Raw genomic sequence first — 16500 nt, 5'->3', positions numbered from 1 at the left:
AATTTTACCATTATTCTGTAACTTTTAGCACCCTAGATGATCTATGCTGGAAATAGGATTAGACACTTTGCATATTCTAGAATCACCCATAAAACCATAATTGAACACTCTCGCTTAAAGCAGATCTATTCACATGTACATTAATTCCGATTTGAGGTACAGTATTATATTTTATAGATCCTGGATAGCTCAGTCGGTAAAGCATCGAACTTTTAATCTGAGGGTCCAGGGTTCAAGTCCCTGTTCAGGCGGAGAGTTGCTTTGAAAAGTATGCATCATTCACATACGTATGATGTTGATCAAAAGAGTTTGAAACTTTTGTTTGGATTTTCTAGATTTTTGCTTAATGCCAAAACTGCAAATGTACAATCGAATTTTACCATTATTCTGTAACTTTTAGCACCCTAGATGATCTATGCTGGAAATAGGATTAGACACTTTGCATATTCTAGAATCACCCATAAAACCATAATTGAACACTCTCTCTTAAAGCAGATCTATTCACATGTACATTAATTCCGATTTGAGGTACAGTATTTTTATTTTTTAGAGCCTGGATAGCTCAGTCGGTAGAACATCAGACTTTTAATCTGAGGGTCCAGGCTTCAAGTCCCTGTTCAGGCGGAGAATTTTTTTGAAAATTATGTATCATTCACATACGTATCATGTTGATATTAAGAGATTGACACTTTTGTTTGGATTTTCTAGATTTTTGCTTAATGCCAAAACTGCAAATGTACAATCGACTTTTACCATTATTCTGTAAATATTATCACCCCAGATGATCTATGCTGGAAATAGGATAGACACTTTCATATTCTAGAATCACCCATAAATCCCTAATTGAACACTCTCACTTAAAGGAGATCTATTCTTATATACATTAATTCCAATTTGGGGTACAGCATTATGTTTCAGAGAGCCTGGATAGCTCAGTCGGTAGAGCATCAGACTTTTAATCTGAGGGTCCAGGGTTCAAGTCCCTGTTCAGGCGAAGAATTTCTTGGAAAAGTATGCATCATTCACATACGTATCATCATGATCGTAAGAGTTTGACACTTTTGTTTGGATTTTCTAGATTTTTGCTTAATGCCAAAACTGCGAATGTACAATCAACTTTTACCATTATTCTGTAACTATTAGCACCCTAGATGATCTGTGCTGGAAATAGGATTAGACACTTTGCATATTCTAGAATCACCCATGAATCCCTAATTGAACACTCTCACTTAAAGGAGATGTATTCTTATGTACATTAATTCCAATTTGGGGTACAGCATTATGTTTTGGAGAGCCTGGATAGCTCAGTCGGTAGAGCATCAGACTTTTAATCTGAGGGTCCAGGGTTCAAGTCCCTGTTCAGGCGTAGAAGTTGCTTTGAAAAGTATGCATCATTCATATTCGTATGATGTTCATCATTAAAAGTTTGGAACTTTTGTTTGGATTTTCTAGATTTTTGCTTAATGCCAAAACTGCAAATGTACAATCGAATTTTACCATTATTCTGTAACTATTAGCACTCTAGATGATCTATGCTGGAAATAGGATTAGACACTTTGCATATTCTAGAATCACCCATAAAACCATAATTGAACACTCTCTCGTAAAGCAGATCTATTCACATGTACATTAATTCCGATTTGAGGTACAGTATTACATTTTTTAGAGCCTGGATAGCTCAGTCGGTAGAGCATCAGACTTTTAATCTGAGGGTCCAGCGTTCAAGTCTCTGTTCAGGCGGAGAATTTTTTTGAAAAGTATGTATCATTCACATACGTATCATGTTAATCGTAAGAGTTTGACACTTTTGTTTGGATTTTTTAGATTTTTGCTTAATGCCAAAACTGCAAATGTACAATCGAATTTTAACATTATTCTGTAACTATTAGCACCCTAGATGATCTGTGCTGGAAATAGGATTAAACACTTTGCATATTCTAGAATCACCCATGAAACCATAATTGAACACTCTCTCTTAAAGCAGATCTATTCACATGTACATTAATTCCGATTTGAGGTACAGTATTATATTTTTTAGAGCCTGGGTAGCTCAGTCGGTAGCGCATCAGACTTTTAATCAGAGGGTCCAGGGTTCAAGTCCCTGTTCAGGCGGAGAATTTTTTTGAAAAGTATGTATCATTCACATACGTATCATGTTGATATTAAGAGATTGACACTTTTGTTTGGATTTTCTAGAATTTTGCTTAAAGCCAAAACTGCAAATGTACAATCGACTTTTACCATTATTCTGTAAATATTAGCATCCCAGATGATCTATGCTGGAAATAGGATAGACACTTTGCATATTCTAGAATAACCCATAAATCCCTAATTGAACACTCTCACTTAAAGGAGATGTATTCTTATGTACATTAATTCCGATTTGGGGTACAGCATTATATTTCGGAGGGCCTGAATAGCTCAGTCGGTAGAGCATCAGACTTTTAATCTGAGGGTCCAGGGTTCAAGTCCCTGTTTAGGCGGAGAATTGCTTTGCAAAGTATGCATAATTCACATTCGTATCATCTTGATCGTAAGAGTTTGACACTTTTGTTTGGATTTTCTAGATTTTTGCTTAATACCAAAACTGCAAATGTACAATCGACTTTTACCATTATTCTGTAACTATTAGCACCCTAGATGATCTATGCTGGAAATAGGATTAGACACTTTGCATATTCTATAATCACCCATAAAACCATAATTGAAAACTCTCTCTTAAAGCAGATCTATTCACATGTACATTAATTCCGATTTGAGGTACAGTACTTTATTTTGTAGAGCCTGGATAGCTCAGTCGGTAGAGCATCAGACTTTTAATCTGAGGGTCCAGGGTTCAAGTACCTGTTCAGGCAGAATTTTTTTTTGAAAAGTATGTATCATTCACATACGTATCATGTTGATCTTAAGAGTTTGACTCTTTTGTTTGCATTTTCTAGATTTTTGCTTAATGCCAAAACTGCAAATGTACAATCGACTTTTACCATTATTCTGTAACTATTAGCACCCTAGATGATCTATGCTGGAAATAGGATTAGACACTTTGCATATTCTAGAATCACCCATGAATCCCTAATTGAACACTCTCACTTAAAGGAGATGTATTCATATGTACATTAATTCTGATTTGGGGTACAGTATTATATTCTGTAGAGCCTGGATAGCTCAGTCGGTAGAGCATCAGACTTTTAATCTGAGGGTCCAGGGTTCAAGTCCCTGTTCAGGCGGAGAAGTTGCTTTGAAAAGTATGCATCATTCATATACGTATGATGTTGATCATAAAACTTTGAAACTTTTGTTTGGATTTTCTAGATTTTTGCTTAATGCCAAAACTGCAAATGTACAATCGACTTTTACCATTATTCTGTAAATATTATCACCCCAGATGATCTATGCTGGAAATAGGATAGACACTTTCATATTCTAGAATCACCCATAAATCCCTAATTGAACACTCTCACTTAAAGGAGATCTATTCTTATATACATTAATTCCAATTTGGGGTACAGCATTATGTTTCAGAGAGCCTGGATAGCTCAGTCGGTAGAGCATCAGACTTTTAATCTGAGGGTCCAGGGTTCAAGTCCCTGTTCAGGCGACGACTTTCTTGGAAAAGTATGCATCATTCACATACGTATCATCATGATCGTGAGAGTTTGACACTTTTGTTTGGATTTTCTAGATTTTTGCATAATGCCAAAACTGCAAATGTACAATCGAATTTTACCATTATTCTGTAACTATTAGCACCCTAGATGATCTATGCTGGAAATAGGATTAGACACTTTGCATATTCTAGAATCACCCATAAAACCATAATTGAACACTCTCTCGTAAAGCAGATCTATTCACATGTACATTAATTCCGATTTGAGGTACAGTATGATATTTTTTAGAGCCTGGATAGCTCAGTCGGTAGAGCATCAGACTTTTAATCTGAGGGTCCAGGGTTCAAGTCCCTGTTAAGGCAGAGAATTTTTTTGAAAAGTATGTATCATTCACATACGTATCATGTTGATCGTAAGAGTTTGACACTTTTGTTTGGATTTTTTAGACTTTTGCTTAATGCCAAAACTGCAAATGTACAATCGAATTTTAACATTATTCTGTAACTATTAGCACCCTAGATGATCTATGCTGGAAATAGGATTAGACACTTTGCATATTCTAGAATCACCCATAAAACCATAATTGAACACTCTCTCTTAAAGCAGATCTATTCACATGTACATTAATTCCGATTTGAGGTACAGTATTAAATTTTGTAGAGCCTGGATAGCTCAGTCGGTAGAGCATCAGACTTTTAATCTGAGGGTCTAGGGTTCAGGTTCCTGTTCAGGCAGAAAGTTGCTTTGAAACGTTTGCATCATTCTCATACGTATCATGTTGATCGTAAGAGTTTGACACTTTTGTTTGGATTTTCTAGATTTTTGCTTAATGCCAAAACTGCAAATGTACAATCGAATTTTACCATTAGTCTGTAACTTTTAGCACCCTAGATGATCTATGCTGGAAATAGGATTAGACACTTTGCATATTCTAGAATCACCCATAAAACCATAATTGAACACTCTCTCTTAAAGCAGATCTATTCACATGTTCATTAATTCCGATTTGAGGTACAGTATTATATTCTGTAGAGCCTGGATAGCTCAGTTGGTAGAGCATCAGACTTTTAATCTGAGGGTCCAGGGATCAAGTCCCTGTTCAGGCGGAGAATTTTTTTGAAAAGTATGTATCATTCACATACGTATCATGTTGATATTAAGAGATTGACACTTTTGTTTGGATTTTCTAGATTTTTGCTTAATGCCAAAACTGCAAATGTACAATCGACTTTTACCATTATTCTGTAAATATTAGCATCCCAGATGATCTATGCTGGAAATAGGATATACACTTTGCATATTCTAGAATAACCCATAAATCCCTAATTGAACACTCTCACTTAAAGGAGATGTATTCTTATGTACATTAATTCCAATTTGGGGTACAGCATTATATATCTGAGGGCTTGGATAGCTCAGTCGGTAGAGCATCAGACTTTTAATCTGAGGGTCCAGGGTTCAAGTCCCTGTTCAGGCAGAGAATTGCTTTGAAAAGTATGCATAATTCACATTCGTATCATCTTGATCGTAAGAGTTTGACACTTTTGTTTGGATTTTCTAGATTTTTGCTTAATGCCAAAACTGCAAATGTACAATCGACTTTTACCATTATTCTGTAACTATTAGCACCCTAGATGATCTATGCTGGAAATAGGATTAGACACTTTGCATATTCTAGAATCACCCATAAAACCATAATTGAACACTCTCTTGTAAAGCAGATCTATTCACATGTACATTAATTCCGAGTTGAGGAACAGTATTATTATTTTTGTAGCCTGGATAGCTCAGTCGGTAGAGCATCAGACTTTTAATCTGAGGGTCCAGGGTTCAAGTCCCTGTTCAGGCCGAGAATTTTTTTGAAAAGTATGTATCATTCACATACGTATCATGTTGATCGTAAGAGTTTGACACTTTTGTTTGGATTTTTTAGATTTTTGCTTAATGCCAAAACTGCAAATGTACAATCGAATTTTAACATTATTCTGTAACTATTAGCACCCTAGATGATCTGTGCTGGAAATAGGATTAAACACTTTGCATATTCTAGAATCACCCATGAAACCATAATTGAACACTCTCTCTTAAAGCAGATCTATTCACATGTACATTAATTCAGATTTGAGGTACAGTATTAAATTTTGTAGAGCCTGAATGGCTCAGTCGGTAGAGCATCGAACTTTTAATCTGAGGGTCCAGGGTTCAAGTCCCTGTTCAGGCGGAGAGTTGCTTTGAAAAGTATGCATCATTCACATACGTATGATGTTGATCAAAAGAGTTTGAAACTTTTGTTTGGATTTTCTAGATTTTTGCTTAATGCCAAAACTGCAAATGTACAATCGAATTTTACCATTATTCTGTAACTTTTAGCACCCTAGATGATCTATGCTGGAAATAGGATTAGACACTTTGCATATTCTAGAATCACCCATAAAACCATAATTGAACACTCTCGCTTAAAGCAGAGCTATTCACATGCACATTAATTCCGATTTGAGGTACAGTGTTATATTCTGTAGAGCCTGGATATCTCAGTCGGTAGAGCATCAGACTTTTAATCTTAGGGTCCATGGTTCAAGTCCCTGTTCAGGCAGAGAATTTTTTTGAAAAGTATGTATCATTCACATACGTATCATGTTGATCTTAAGAGTTTGAGACTTTTGTTTGCATTTTTTAGATTTTTGCTTAATGCCAAAACTGCAAATGTACAATCGACTTTTACCATTATTCTGTAAATATTATCACCCCAGATGATCTATGCTGGAAATAGTATAGACACTTTCATATTCTAGAATCACCCATAAATCCCTAATTGAACACTCTCACTTAAAGGAGATCTATTCTTATATACATTAATTCCAATTTGGGGTACAGCATTATGTTTCAGAGAGCCTGGATAGCTCAGTCGGTAGAGCATCAGACTTTTAAACTGAGGGTCCAGGGTTCAAGTCCCTGTTCAGGCGAAGAATTTCTTGGAAAAGTATGCATCATTCACATACGTATCATCATGATCATAAGAGTTTGACACTTTTGTTTGGATTTTCTAGATTTTTGCTTAATGCCAAAACTGCAAATGTACAATCGACTTTTACCATTATTCTGTAACTATTAGCACCCTAGATGATCTATGCTGGAAATAGGATTAGACACTTTGCATATTCTAGAATCACCCATGAATCCCTAATTGAACACTCTCACTTAAAGGAGATGTATTCTTATGTACATTAATTCCAATTTGGGGTACAGCATTATGTTTTGGAGAGCCTGGATAGCTCAGTCGGTAAAGCATCAGACTTTTAATCTGAGGGTCCAGGGTTCAAGTCCCTGTTCAGGCGGAGAAGTTGCTTTGAAAAGTGTGCATCATTCATATACGTATGATGTTCATCATAAAAGTTTGAAACTTTTGTTTGGATTTTCTAGATTTTTGCTTAATGCCAAAACTGCAAATGTCCAATCGAATTTTACCATTATTCTGTAACTATTAGCACCCTAGATGATCTATGCTGGAAATAAGATTAGACACTTTGCATATTCTAGAATCACCCATAAAACCATAATTGAACACTCTCTCGTAAAGCAGATCTATTCACATGTACATTAATTCCGATTTGAGGTACAGTATTATATTTTTTAGAGCCTGGATAGCTCAGTCGGTAGAGCATCAGACTTTTAATCTGAGGGTCCAGGGTTCAAGTCCCTGTTCAGGCAGAGATTTTTTTTTTGAAAAGTATGTATCATTCACATACGTATCATCATGATCATAAGAGTTTGACACTTTTGTTTGGATTTTCTAGATTTTTGCTTAATGCCAAAACTGCAAATGTACAATCGAATTTTAACATTATTCTGTAACTATTAGCACCCTAGATGATCTGTGCTGGAAATAGGATTAAACACTTTGCATATTCTAGAATCACCCATGAAACCATAATTGAACACTCTCTCTTAAAGCAGATCTATTCACATGCACATTAATTCCAATTTGAGGTACAGTATTATATTTTGTAGAGCCTGGATAGCTCAGTCGGTAGAGCATCGATCTTTTAATCTGAGGGTCCAGGGTTCAAGTCCCTGTTCAGGCGGAGAGTTGCTTTGAAGAGTATGCATCATTCACATAGGTATGATGTTGATCAAAAGAGTTTGAAACTTTTGTTTGGATTTTCTAGATTTTTGCTTAATGCCAAAACTGCAAATGTACAATCGAATTTTACCATTATTCTGTAACTTTTAGCACCCTAGATGATCTATGATGGAAATAGGATTAGACACTTTGCATATTCTAGAATCACCCATAAAACCATAATTGAACACTCTCGCTTAAAGCAGATCTATTCACATGTACATTAATTCCGAGTTGAGGAACAGTATTATTATTTTTGTAGCCTGGATAGCTCAGTCGGTAGAGCATCAGACTTTTAATCTGAGGGTCCAGGGTTCAAGTCCCTGTTCAGGCGGAGAATTTTTTTGAAAAGTATGTATCATTCACATACGTATCATGTTGATCGTAAGAGTTTGACTCTTTTGTTTGCATTTTCTAGACTTTTGCTTAATGCCAAAACTGCAAATGTACAATCGACTTTTACCATTATTCTGTAAATATTATCACCCCAGATGATCTATGCTGGAAATAGGATAGACACTTTCATATTCTAGAATCACCCATAAATCCCTAATTGAACACTCTCACTTAAAGGAGATCTATTCTTATATACATTAATTCCAATTTGGGGTACAGCATTATGTTTCAGAGAGCCTGGATAGCTCAGTCGGTAGAGCATCAGACTTTTAATCTGAGGGTCCAGGGTTCAAGTCCCTGTTCAGGCGAAGAATTTCTTGGAAAAGTATGCATCATTCACATACGTATCATCATGATCGTAAGAGTTTGACACTTTTGTTTGGATTTTCTAGATTTTTGCTTAATGCCAAAACTGCAAATGTACAATCAACTTTTACCATTATTCTGTAACTGTTAGCACCCTAGATGATCTGTGCTGGAAATAGGATTAGACACTTTGCATATTCTAGAATCACCCATGAATCTCTAATTGAACACTCTCACTTAAAGGAGATGTATTCTTATGTACATTAATTCCAATTTGGGGTACAGCATTATGTTTTGGAGAGCCTGGATAGCTCATTCGGTAGAGCATCAGACTTTTAATCTGAGGGTCCAGGGTTCAAGTCCCTGTTCAGGCGGAGAAGTTGCTTTGAAAAGTATGCATCATTCACATACGTATGATGTTGATCAAAAGAGTTTGAAACTTTTGTTTGGATTTTCTAGATTTTTGCTTAATGCCAAAACTGCAAATGTACAATCGAATTTTACCATTATTCTGTAACTTTTAGCACCCTAGATGATCTATGCTGGAAATAGGATTAGACACTTTGCATATTCTAGAATCACCCATAAAACCATAATTGAACACTCTCGCTTAAAGCAGAGCTATTCACATGCACATTAATTCCGATTTGAGGTACAGTGTTATATTCTGTAGAGCCTGGATATCTCAGTCGGTAGAGCATCAGACTTTTAATCTTAGGGTCCATGGTTCAAGTCCCTGTTCAGGCAGAGAATTTTTTTGAAAAGTATGTATCATTCACATACGTATCATGTTGATCTTAAGAGTTTGAGACTTTTGTTTGCATTTTTTAGATTTTTGCTTAATGCCAAAACTGCAAATGTACAATCGACTTTTACCATTATTCTGTAAATATTATCACCCCAGATGATCTATGCTGTAAATAGTATAGACACTTTCATATTCTAGAATCACCCATAAATCCCTAATTGAACACTCTCACTTAAAGGAGATCTATTCTTATATACATTAATTCCAATTTGGGGTACAGCATTATGTTTCAGAGAGCCTGGATAGCTCAGTCGGTAGAGCATCAGACTTTTAATCTGAGGGTCCAGGGTTCAAGTCCCTGTTCAGGCGAAGAATTTCTTGGAAAAGTATGCATCATTCACATACGTATCATCATGATCATAAGAGTTTGACACTTTTGTTTGGATTTTCTAGATTTTTGCTTAATGCCAAAACTGCAAATGTACAATCGACTTTTACCATTATTCTGTAACTATTAGCACCCTAGATGATCTATGCTGGAAATAGGATTAGACACTTTGCATATTCTAGAATCACCCATGAATCCCTAATTGAACACTCTCACTTAAAGGAGATGTATTCTTATGTACATTAATTCCAATTTGGGATACAGCATTATGTTTTGGAGAGCCTGGATAGCTCAGTCGGTAGAGCATCAGACTTTTAATCTGAGGGTCCAGGGTTCAAGTCCCTGTTCAGGCGGAGAAGTTGCTTTGAAAAGTGTGCATCATTCATATACGTATGATGTTGATCGTAAAAGTTTGAAACTTTTGTTTGGATTTTCTAGATTTTTGCTTAATGCCAAAACTGCAAATGTACAATCGAATTTTACCATTATTCTGTAACTATTAGCACTCTAGATGATCTATGCTGGAAATAGGATTAGACACTTTGCATATTCTAGAATCACCCATAAAACCATAATTGAACACTCTCTCGTAAAGCAGATCTATTCACATGTACATTAATTCCGATTTGAGGTACAGTATTCTATTTTTTAGAGCCTGGATAGCTCAGTCGGTAGAGCATCAGACTTTTAATCTGAGGGTCCAGGGTTCAAGTCCCTGTTCAGGCAGAGAATTTTTTTTTGAAAAGTATGTATCATTCACATACGTATCATCATGATCATAAGAGTTTGACACTTTTGTTTGGATTTTTTAGATTTTTGCTTAATGCCAAAACTGCAAATGTACAATCGAATTTTAACATTATTCTGTAACTATTAGCACCCTAGATGATCTGTGCTGGAAATAGGATTAAACACTTTGCATATTCTAGAATCACCCATGAAACCATAATTGAACACTCTCTCTTAAAGCAGATCTATTCACATGTACATTAATTCCGATTTGAGGTACAGTATTATATTTTGTAGATCCTGGATAGCTCAGTCGGTAGAGCATCAATCTTTTAATCTGAGGGTCCAGGGTTCAAGTCCCTGTTCAGGCGGAGAGTTGCTTTGAAAAGTATGCATCATTCACATACGTATGATGTTGATCAAAAGAGTTTGAAACTTTTGTTTGGATTTTCTAGATTTTTGCTTAATGCCAAAACTGCAAATGTACAATCGAATTTTACCATTATTCTGTAACTTTTAGCACCCTAGATGATCTATGCTGGAAATAGGATTAGACACTTTGCATATTCTAGAATCACCCATAAAACCATAATTGAACACTCTCGCTTAAAGCAGATCTATTCACATGTACATTAATTCCGATTTGAGGTACAGTATTATATTTTATAGATCCTGGATAGCTCAGTCGGTAAAGCATCGAACTTTTAATCTGAGGGTCCAGGGTTCAAGTCCCTGTTCAGGCGGAGAGTTGCTTTGAAAAGTATGCATCATTCACATACGTATGATGTTGATCAAAAGAGTTTGAAACTTTTGTTTGGATTTTCTAGATTTTTGCTTAATGCCAAAACTGCAAATGTACAATCGAATTTTACCATTATTCTGTAACTTTTAGCACCCTAGATGATCTATGCTGGAAATAGGATTAGACACTTTGCATATTCTAGAATCACCCATAAAACCATAATTGAACACTCTCTCTTAAAGCAGATCTATTCACATGTACATTAATTCCGATTTGAGGTACAGTATTTTTATTTTTTAGAGCCTGGATAGCTCAGTCGGTAGAACATCAGACTTTTAATCTGAGGGTCCAGGCTTCAAGTCCCTGTTCAGGCGGAGAATTTTTTTGAAAATTATGTATCATTCACATACGTATCATGTTGATATTAAGAGATTGACACTTTTGTTTGGATTTTCTAGATTTTTGCTTAATGCCAAAACTGCATATGTACAATCGACTTTTACCATTATTCTGTAAATATTATCACCCCAGATGATCTATGCTGGAAATAGGATAGACACTTTCATATTCTAGAATCACCCATAAATCCCTAATTGAACACTCTCACTTAAAGGAGATCTATTCTTATATACATTAATTCCAATTTGGGGTACAGCATTATGTTTCAGAGAGCCTGGATAGCTCAGTCGGTAGAGCATCAGACTTTTAATTTGAGGGTCCAGGTTTAAAGTCCCTGTTCAGGCGAAGAATTTCTTGGAAAAGTATGCATCATTCACATACGTATCATCATGATCGTAAGAGTTTGACACTTTTGTTTGGATTTTCTAGATTTTTGCTTAATGCCAAAACTGCAAATGTACAATCGACTTTTACCATTATTCTGTAACTATTAGCACCCTAGATGATCTATGCTGGAAATAGGATTAGACACTTTGCATATTCTAGAATCACCCATGAATCCCTGATTGAACACTCTCACTTAAAGGAGATGTATTCTTATGTACATTAATTCCGATTTGGGGTACAGCATTATGTTTTGGAGAGCCTGGATAGCTCAGTCGGTAGAGCATCAGACTTTTAATCTGAGGGTCCAGGGTTCAAGTCCCTGTTCAGGCGGAGAATTTTTTTGAAAAGTATGTATCATTCACATACGTATCCTGTTGATCTTAAGAGTTTGACTCTTTTGTTTGCATTTTCTAGACTTTTGCTTAATGCCAAAACTGTAAATGTACAATCGACTTTTACCAATATTCTGTAAATATTATCACCCCAGATGATCTATGCTGGAAATAGGATAGACACTTTCATATTCTAGAATCACCCATAAATCCCTAATTGAACACTCTCACTTAAAGGAGATCTATTCTTATATACATTAATTCCAATTTGGGGTACAGCATTATGTTTCAGAGAGCCTGGATAGCTCAGTCGGTAGAGCATCAGACTTTTAATCTGAGGGTCCAGGGTTCAAGTCCCTGTTCAGTCGGTAGAGCATCAGACTTTTAATCTGAGGGTCCAGGGTTCAAGTCCCTGTTCAAGCGGAGAGTTGCTTTGAAAAGTATGCATCATTCACATACGTATGATGTTGATCAAAAGAGTTGGAAACTTTTGTTTGGATTTTCTAGATTTTTGCTTAATGCCAAAACTGCAAATGTACATTCGACTTTTACCAGTATTCTGTAAATATTAGCATCCCAGATGATCTATGCTGGAAATAGGATAGACACTTTGCATATTCTAGAATAACCCATAAATCCCTAATTGAACACTCTCACTTAAAGGAGATGTATTCTTATGTACATTAATTCCGATTTGGGGTACAGCATTATATTTCGGAGGGCCTGGATGGCTCAGTCGGTAGAGCATCAGACTTTTAATCTGAGCGTCCAGGGTTCAAGTCCCTGTTCAGGCAGAGAATTGCTTTGCTAAGTATGCATAATTCACATTCGTATCATCATGATCGTAAGAGTTTGACACTTTTGTTTGGATTTTCTAGATTTTTGCTTAATGCCAAAACTGCAAATGTACATTAATTTCGATTTGAGGTACAGTATTATGTTTTGTAGATCCTGGATAGCTCAGTTGGTAAAGCATCGAACTTTTAATCTGAGGGTCCAGGGTTCAAGTCCCTGTTCAGGCGGAGAGTTGCTTTGAAAAGTATGCATCATTCACATACGTATGATGTTGATCAAAAGAGTTTGAAACTTTTGTTTGGATTTTCTAGATTTTTGCTTAATGCCAAAACTGCAAATGTACAATCGAATTTTACCATTATTCTGTAACTTTTAGCACCCTAGATGATCTATGCTGGAAATAGGATTAGACACTTTGCATATTCTAGAATCACCCATAAAACCATAATTGAACACTCTCTCTTAAAGCAGATCTATTCACATGTACATTAATTCCGATTTGAGGTACAGTATTTTTTTTTTTATAGCCTGGATAGCTCAGTCGGTAGAACATCAGACTTTTAATCTGAGGGTCCAGGGTTCAAGTCCCTGTTCAGGCGGAGAATTTTTTTGAAAAGTATGTATCATTCACATACGTATCATGTTGATATTAAGAGATTAACACTTTTGTTTGGATTATCTAGATTTTTGCTTAATGCCAAAACTGCAAATGTACAATCGACTTTTACCATTATTCTGTAAATATTATCACCCCAGATGATCTATGCTGGAAATAGGATAGACACTTTCATATTCTAGAATCACCCATAAATCCCTAATTGAACACTCTCACTTAAAGGAGATCTATTCTTATATACATTAATTCCAATTTGGGGTACAGCATTATGTTTCAGAGAGCCTGGATAGCTCAGTCGGTAGAGCATCAGACTTTTAATCTGAGGGTCCAGGGTTCAAGTCCCTGTTCAGGCAAAGAATTTCTTGGAAAAGTATGCATCATTCACATACGTATCATCATGATCGTAAGAGTTTGACACTTTTGTATGGATTTTCTAGATTTTTGCTTAATGTCAAAACTGCAAATGTACAATCAACTTTTACCATTATTCTGTAACTATTAGCACCCTAGATGATCTGTGCTGGAAATAGGATTAGACACTTTGCATATTCTAGAATCACCCATGAATCCCTAATTGAACACTCTCACTTAAAGGAGATGTATTCTTATGTACATTAATTCCAATTTGGGGTACAGCATTATGTTTTGGAGAGCCTGGATAGCTCAGTCGGTAGATCATCATACTTTTAATCTGAGGGTCCAGGGTTCAAGTCCCTGTTCAGGCGTAGAAGTTGCTTTGAAAAGTATGCATCATTCATATACGTATGATGTTCATCATAAAAGTTTGGAACTTTTGTTTGGATTTTCTAGATTTTTGCTTAATGCCAAAACTGCAAATGTACAATCGAATTTTACCATTATTCTGTAACTATTAGCACCCTAGATTATCTATGCTGGAAATAGAAGTAGACACTTTGCATATTCTAGAATCACCCATAAAACCATAATTGAACACTCTCTCGTAAAGCAGATCTATTCACATGTACATTAATTCCGATTTGAGGTACAGTATTATATTTTTTAGAGCCTGAATAGCTCAGTCGGTAGAGCATCAGACTTTTAATCTGAGGGTCCAGGGTTCAAGTCTCTGTTAAGGCGGAGAATTTTTTTGAAAAGTATGTATCATTCACATACGTATCATGTTGATCGTAAGAGTTTGACACTTTTGTTTGGATTTTTTAGATTTTTGCTTAATGCCAAAACTGCAAATGTACAATCGAATTTTAACATTATTCTGTAACTATTAGCACCCTATATGATCTGTGCTGGAAATAGGTTTAAACACTTTGCATATTCTTGAATCACCCATGAAACCATAATTGAACACTCTCTCTTAAAGCAGATCTATTCACATGTACATTAATTCCGATTTGAGGTACAGTATTATATTTTGTAGAGCCTGGATAGCTCAGTCGGTAGAGCATCGAACTTTTAATCTGAGGGTCCAGGGTTCAAGTCCCTGTTCAGGCGGAGAGTTGCTTTGAAAAGTATGCATCATTCACATACGTATGATGTTGATCAAAAGAGTTTGAAACTTTTGTTTGGATTTTCTAGATTTTTGCTTAATGCCAAAACTGCAAATGTACAATCGAATTTTACCATTATTCTGTAACTTTTAGCACCCTAGATGATCTATGCTGGAAATAGGATTAGACACTTTGCATATTCTAGAATCACCCATAAAACCATAATTGAACACTCTCGCTTAAAGCAGAGCTATTCACATGCACATTAATTCCGATTTGAGGTACAGTGTTATATTCTGTAGAGCCTGGATATCTCAGTCGGTAGAGCATCAGACTTTTAATCTTAGGGTCCATGGTTCAAGTCCCTGTTCAGGCAGAGAATTTTTTTGAAAAGTATGTATCATTCACATACGTATCATGTTGATCTTAAGAGTTTGAGACTTTTGTTTGCATTTTTTAGATTTTTGCTTAATGCCAAAACTGCAAATGTACAATCGACTTTTACCATTATTCTGTAAATATTATCACCCCAGATGATCTATGCTGGAAATAGTATAGACACTTTCATATTCTAGAATCACCCATAAATCCCTAATTGAACACTCTCACTTAAAGGAGATCTATTCTTATATACATTAATTCCAATTTGGGGTACAGCATTATGTTTCAGAGAGCCTGGATAGCTCAGTCGGTAGAGCATCAGACTTTTAATCTGAGGGTCCACGGTTCAAGTCCCTGTTCAGGCGAAGAATTTCTTGGAAAAGTATGCATCATTCACATACGTATCATCATGATCGTAAGAGTTTGACACTTTTGTTTGGATTTTCTAGATTTTTGCTTAATGCCAAAACTGCAAATGTACAATCGACTTTTACCATTATTCTGTAACTATTAGCACCCTAGATGATCTATGCTGGAAATAGGATTAGACACTTTGCATATTCTAGAATCACCCATGAATCCCTAATTGAACACTCTCACTTAAAGGAGATGTATTCTTATGTACATTAATTCCGATTTGGGGTACAGCATTATGTTTGGGAGAGCCTGGATAGCTCAGTCGGTAGAGCATCAGACTTTTAATCTGAGGGTCCAGGGTTCAAGTCCCTGTTCAGGCGGAGAAGTTGCTTTGAAAAGTGTGCATCATTCATATACGTATGATGTTGATTGTAAAAGTTTGAAACTTTTGTTTGGATTTTCTAGATTTTTGCTTAATGCCAAAACTGCAAATGTACAATCGAATTTTAACATTATTCTGTAACTATTAGCACCCTAGATGATCTGTGCTGGAAATAGGATTAAACACTTTGCATATTCTAGAATCACCCATGAAACCATAATTGAACACTCTCTCTTAAAGCAGATCTATTCACATGTACATTAATTCCGATTTGAGGTACAGTATTATATTTTGTAGATCCTGGATAGCTCAGTCGGTAGAGCATCGATCTTTTAATCTGAGGGTCCA

General features: G+C 35.8%; 13 non-coding genes across 13 annotated transcripts; all 13 read left to right on the top strand.

Annotated features, from left to right (window-relative positions):
• The first annotated feature begins 921 nt into the window (after positions 1-921).
• TRNAK-UUU (transfer RNA lysine (anticodon UUU)) lies at positions 922-994 on the top strand. The gene has a single exon. It is a non-coding gene; the product is annotated as a tRNA-Lys (tRNA).
• Positions 995-1293: 299 nt separating this feature from the next.
• TRNAK-UUU (transfer RNA lysine (anticodon UUU)) lies at positions 1294-1366 on the top strand. The gene has a single exon. It is a non-coding gene; the product is annotated as a tRNA-Lys (tRNA).
• Positions 1367-3154: 1788 nt separating this feature from the next.
• Positions 3155-3227, top strand: TRNAK-UUU (transfer RNA lysine (anticodon UUU)). The gene has a single exon. It is a non-coding gene; the product is annotated as a tRNA-Lys (tRNA).
• Positions 3228-3525: 298 nt separating this feature from the next.
• TRNAK-UUU (transfer RNA lysine (anticodon UUU)) lies at positions 3526-3598 on the top strand. Its single transcript has one exon. It is a non-coding gene; the product is annotated as a tRNA-Lys (tRNA).
• A 3645-nt stretch (positions 3599-7243) lies between these two features.
• On the top strand, positions 7244-7316 carry TRNAK-UUU (transfer RNA lysine (anticodon UUU)). Its single transcript has one exon. It is a non-coding gene; the product is annotated as a tRNA-Lys (tRNA).
• A 673-nt stretch (positions 7317-7989) lies between these two features.
• TRNAK-UUU (transfer RNA lysine (anticodon UUU)) lies at positions 7990-8062 on the top strand. The gene has a single exon. It is a non-coding gene; the product is annotated as a tRNA-Lys (tRNA).
• Positions 8063-8359: 297 nt separating this feature from the next.
• Positions 8360-8432, top strand: TRNAK-UUU (transfer RNA lysine (anticodon UUU)). The gene has a single exon. It is a non-coding gene; the product is annotated as a tRNA-Lys (tRNA).
• Positions 8433-9474: 1042 nt separating this feature from the next.
• On the top strand, positions 9475-9547 carry TRNAK-UUU (transfer RNA lysine (anticodon UUU)). The gene has a single exon. It is a non-coding gene; the product is annotated as a tRNA-Lys (tRNA).
• Positions 9548-9846: 299 nt separating this feature from the next.
• On the top strand, positions 9847-9919 carry TRNAK-UUU (transfer RNA lysine (anticodon UUU)). Its single transcript has one exon. It is a non-coding gene; the product is annotated as a tRNA-Lys (tRNA).
• A 300-nt stretch (positions 9920-10219) lies between these two features.
• TRNAK-UUU (transfer RNA lysine (anticodon UUU)) lies at positions 10220-10292 on the top strand. Its single transcript has one exon. It is a non-coding gene; the product is annotated as a tRNA-Lys (tRNA).
• Positions 10293-12080: 1788 nt separating this feature from the next.
• TRNAK-UUU (transfer RNA lysine (anticodon UUU)) lies at positions 12081-12153 on the top strand. Its single transcript has one exon. It is a non-coding gene; the product is annotated as a tRNA-Lys (tRNA).
• Positions 12154-13846: 1693 nt separating this feature from the next.
• TRNAK-UUU (transfer RNA lysine (anticodon UUU)) lies at positions 13847-13919 on the top strand. The gene has a single exon. It is a non-coding gene; the product is annotated as a tRNA-Lys (tRNA).
• A 2158-nt stretch (positions 13920-16077) lies between these two features.
• TRNAK-UUU (transfer RNA lysine (anticodon UUU)) lies at positions 16078-16150 on the top strand. The gene has a single exon. It is a non-coding gene; the product is annotated as a tRNA-Lys (tRNA).
• The last annotated feature ends 350 nt before the right edge of the window (positions 16151-16500 follow it).

Source organism: Leptodactylus fuscus, chromosome 1, assembly GCF_031893055.1.
Source record: "Leptodactylus fuscus isolate aLepFus1 chromosome 1, aLepFus1.hap2, whole genome shotgun sequence".
In the NCBI taxonomy this organism is placed as follows: domain Eukaryota; kingdom Metazoa; phylum Chordata; class Amphibia; order Anura; family Leptodactylidae; genus Leptodactylus; species Leptodactylus fuscus.
This window is presented reverse-complemented; position numbering and strand designations above follow the sequence as displayed.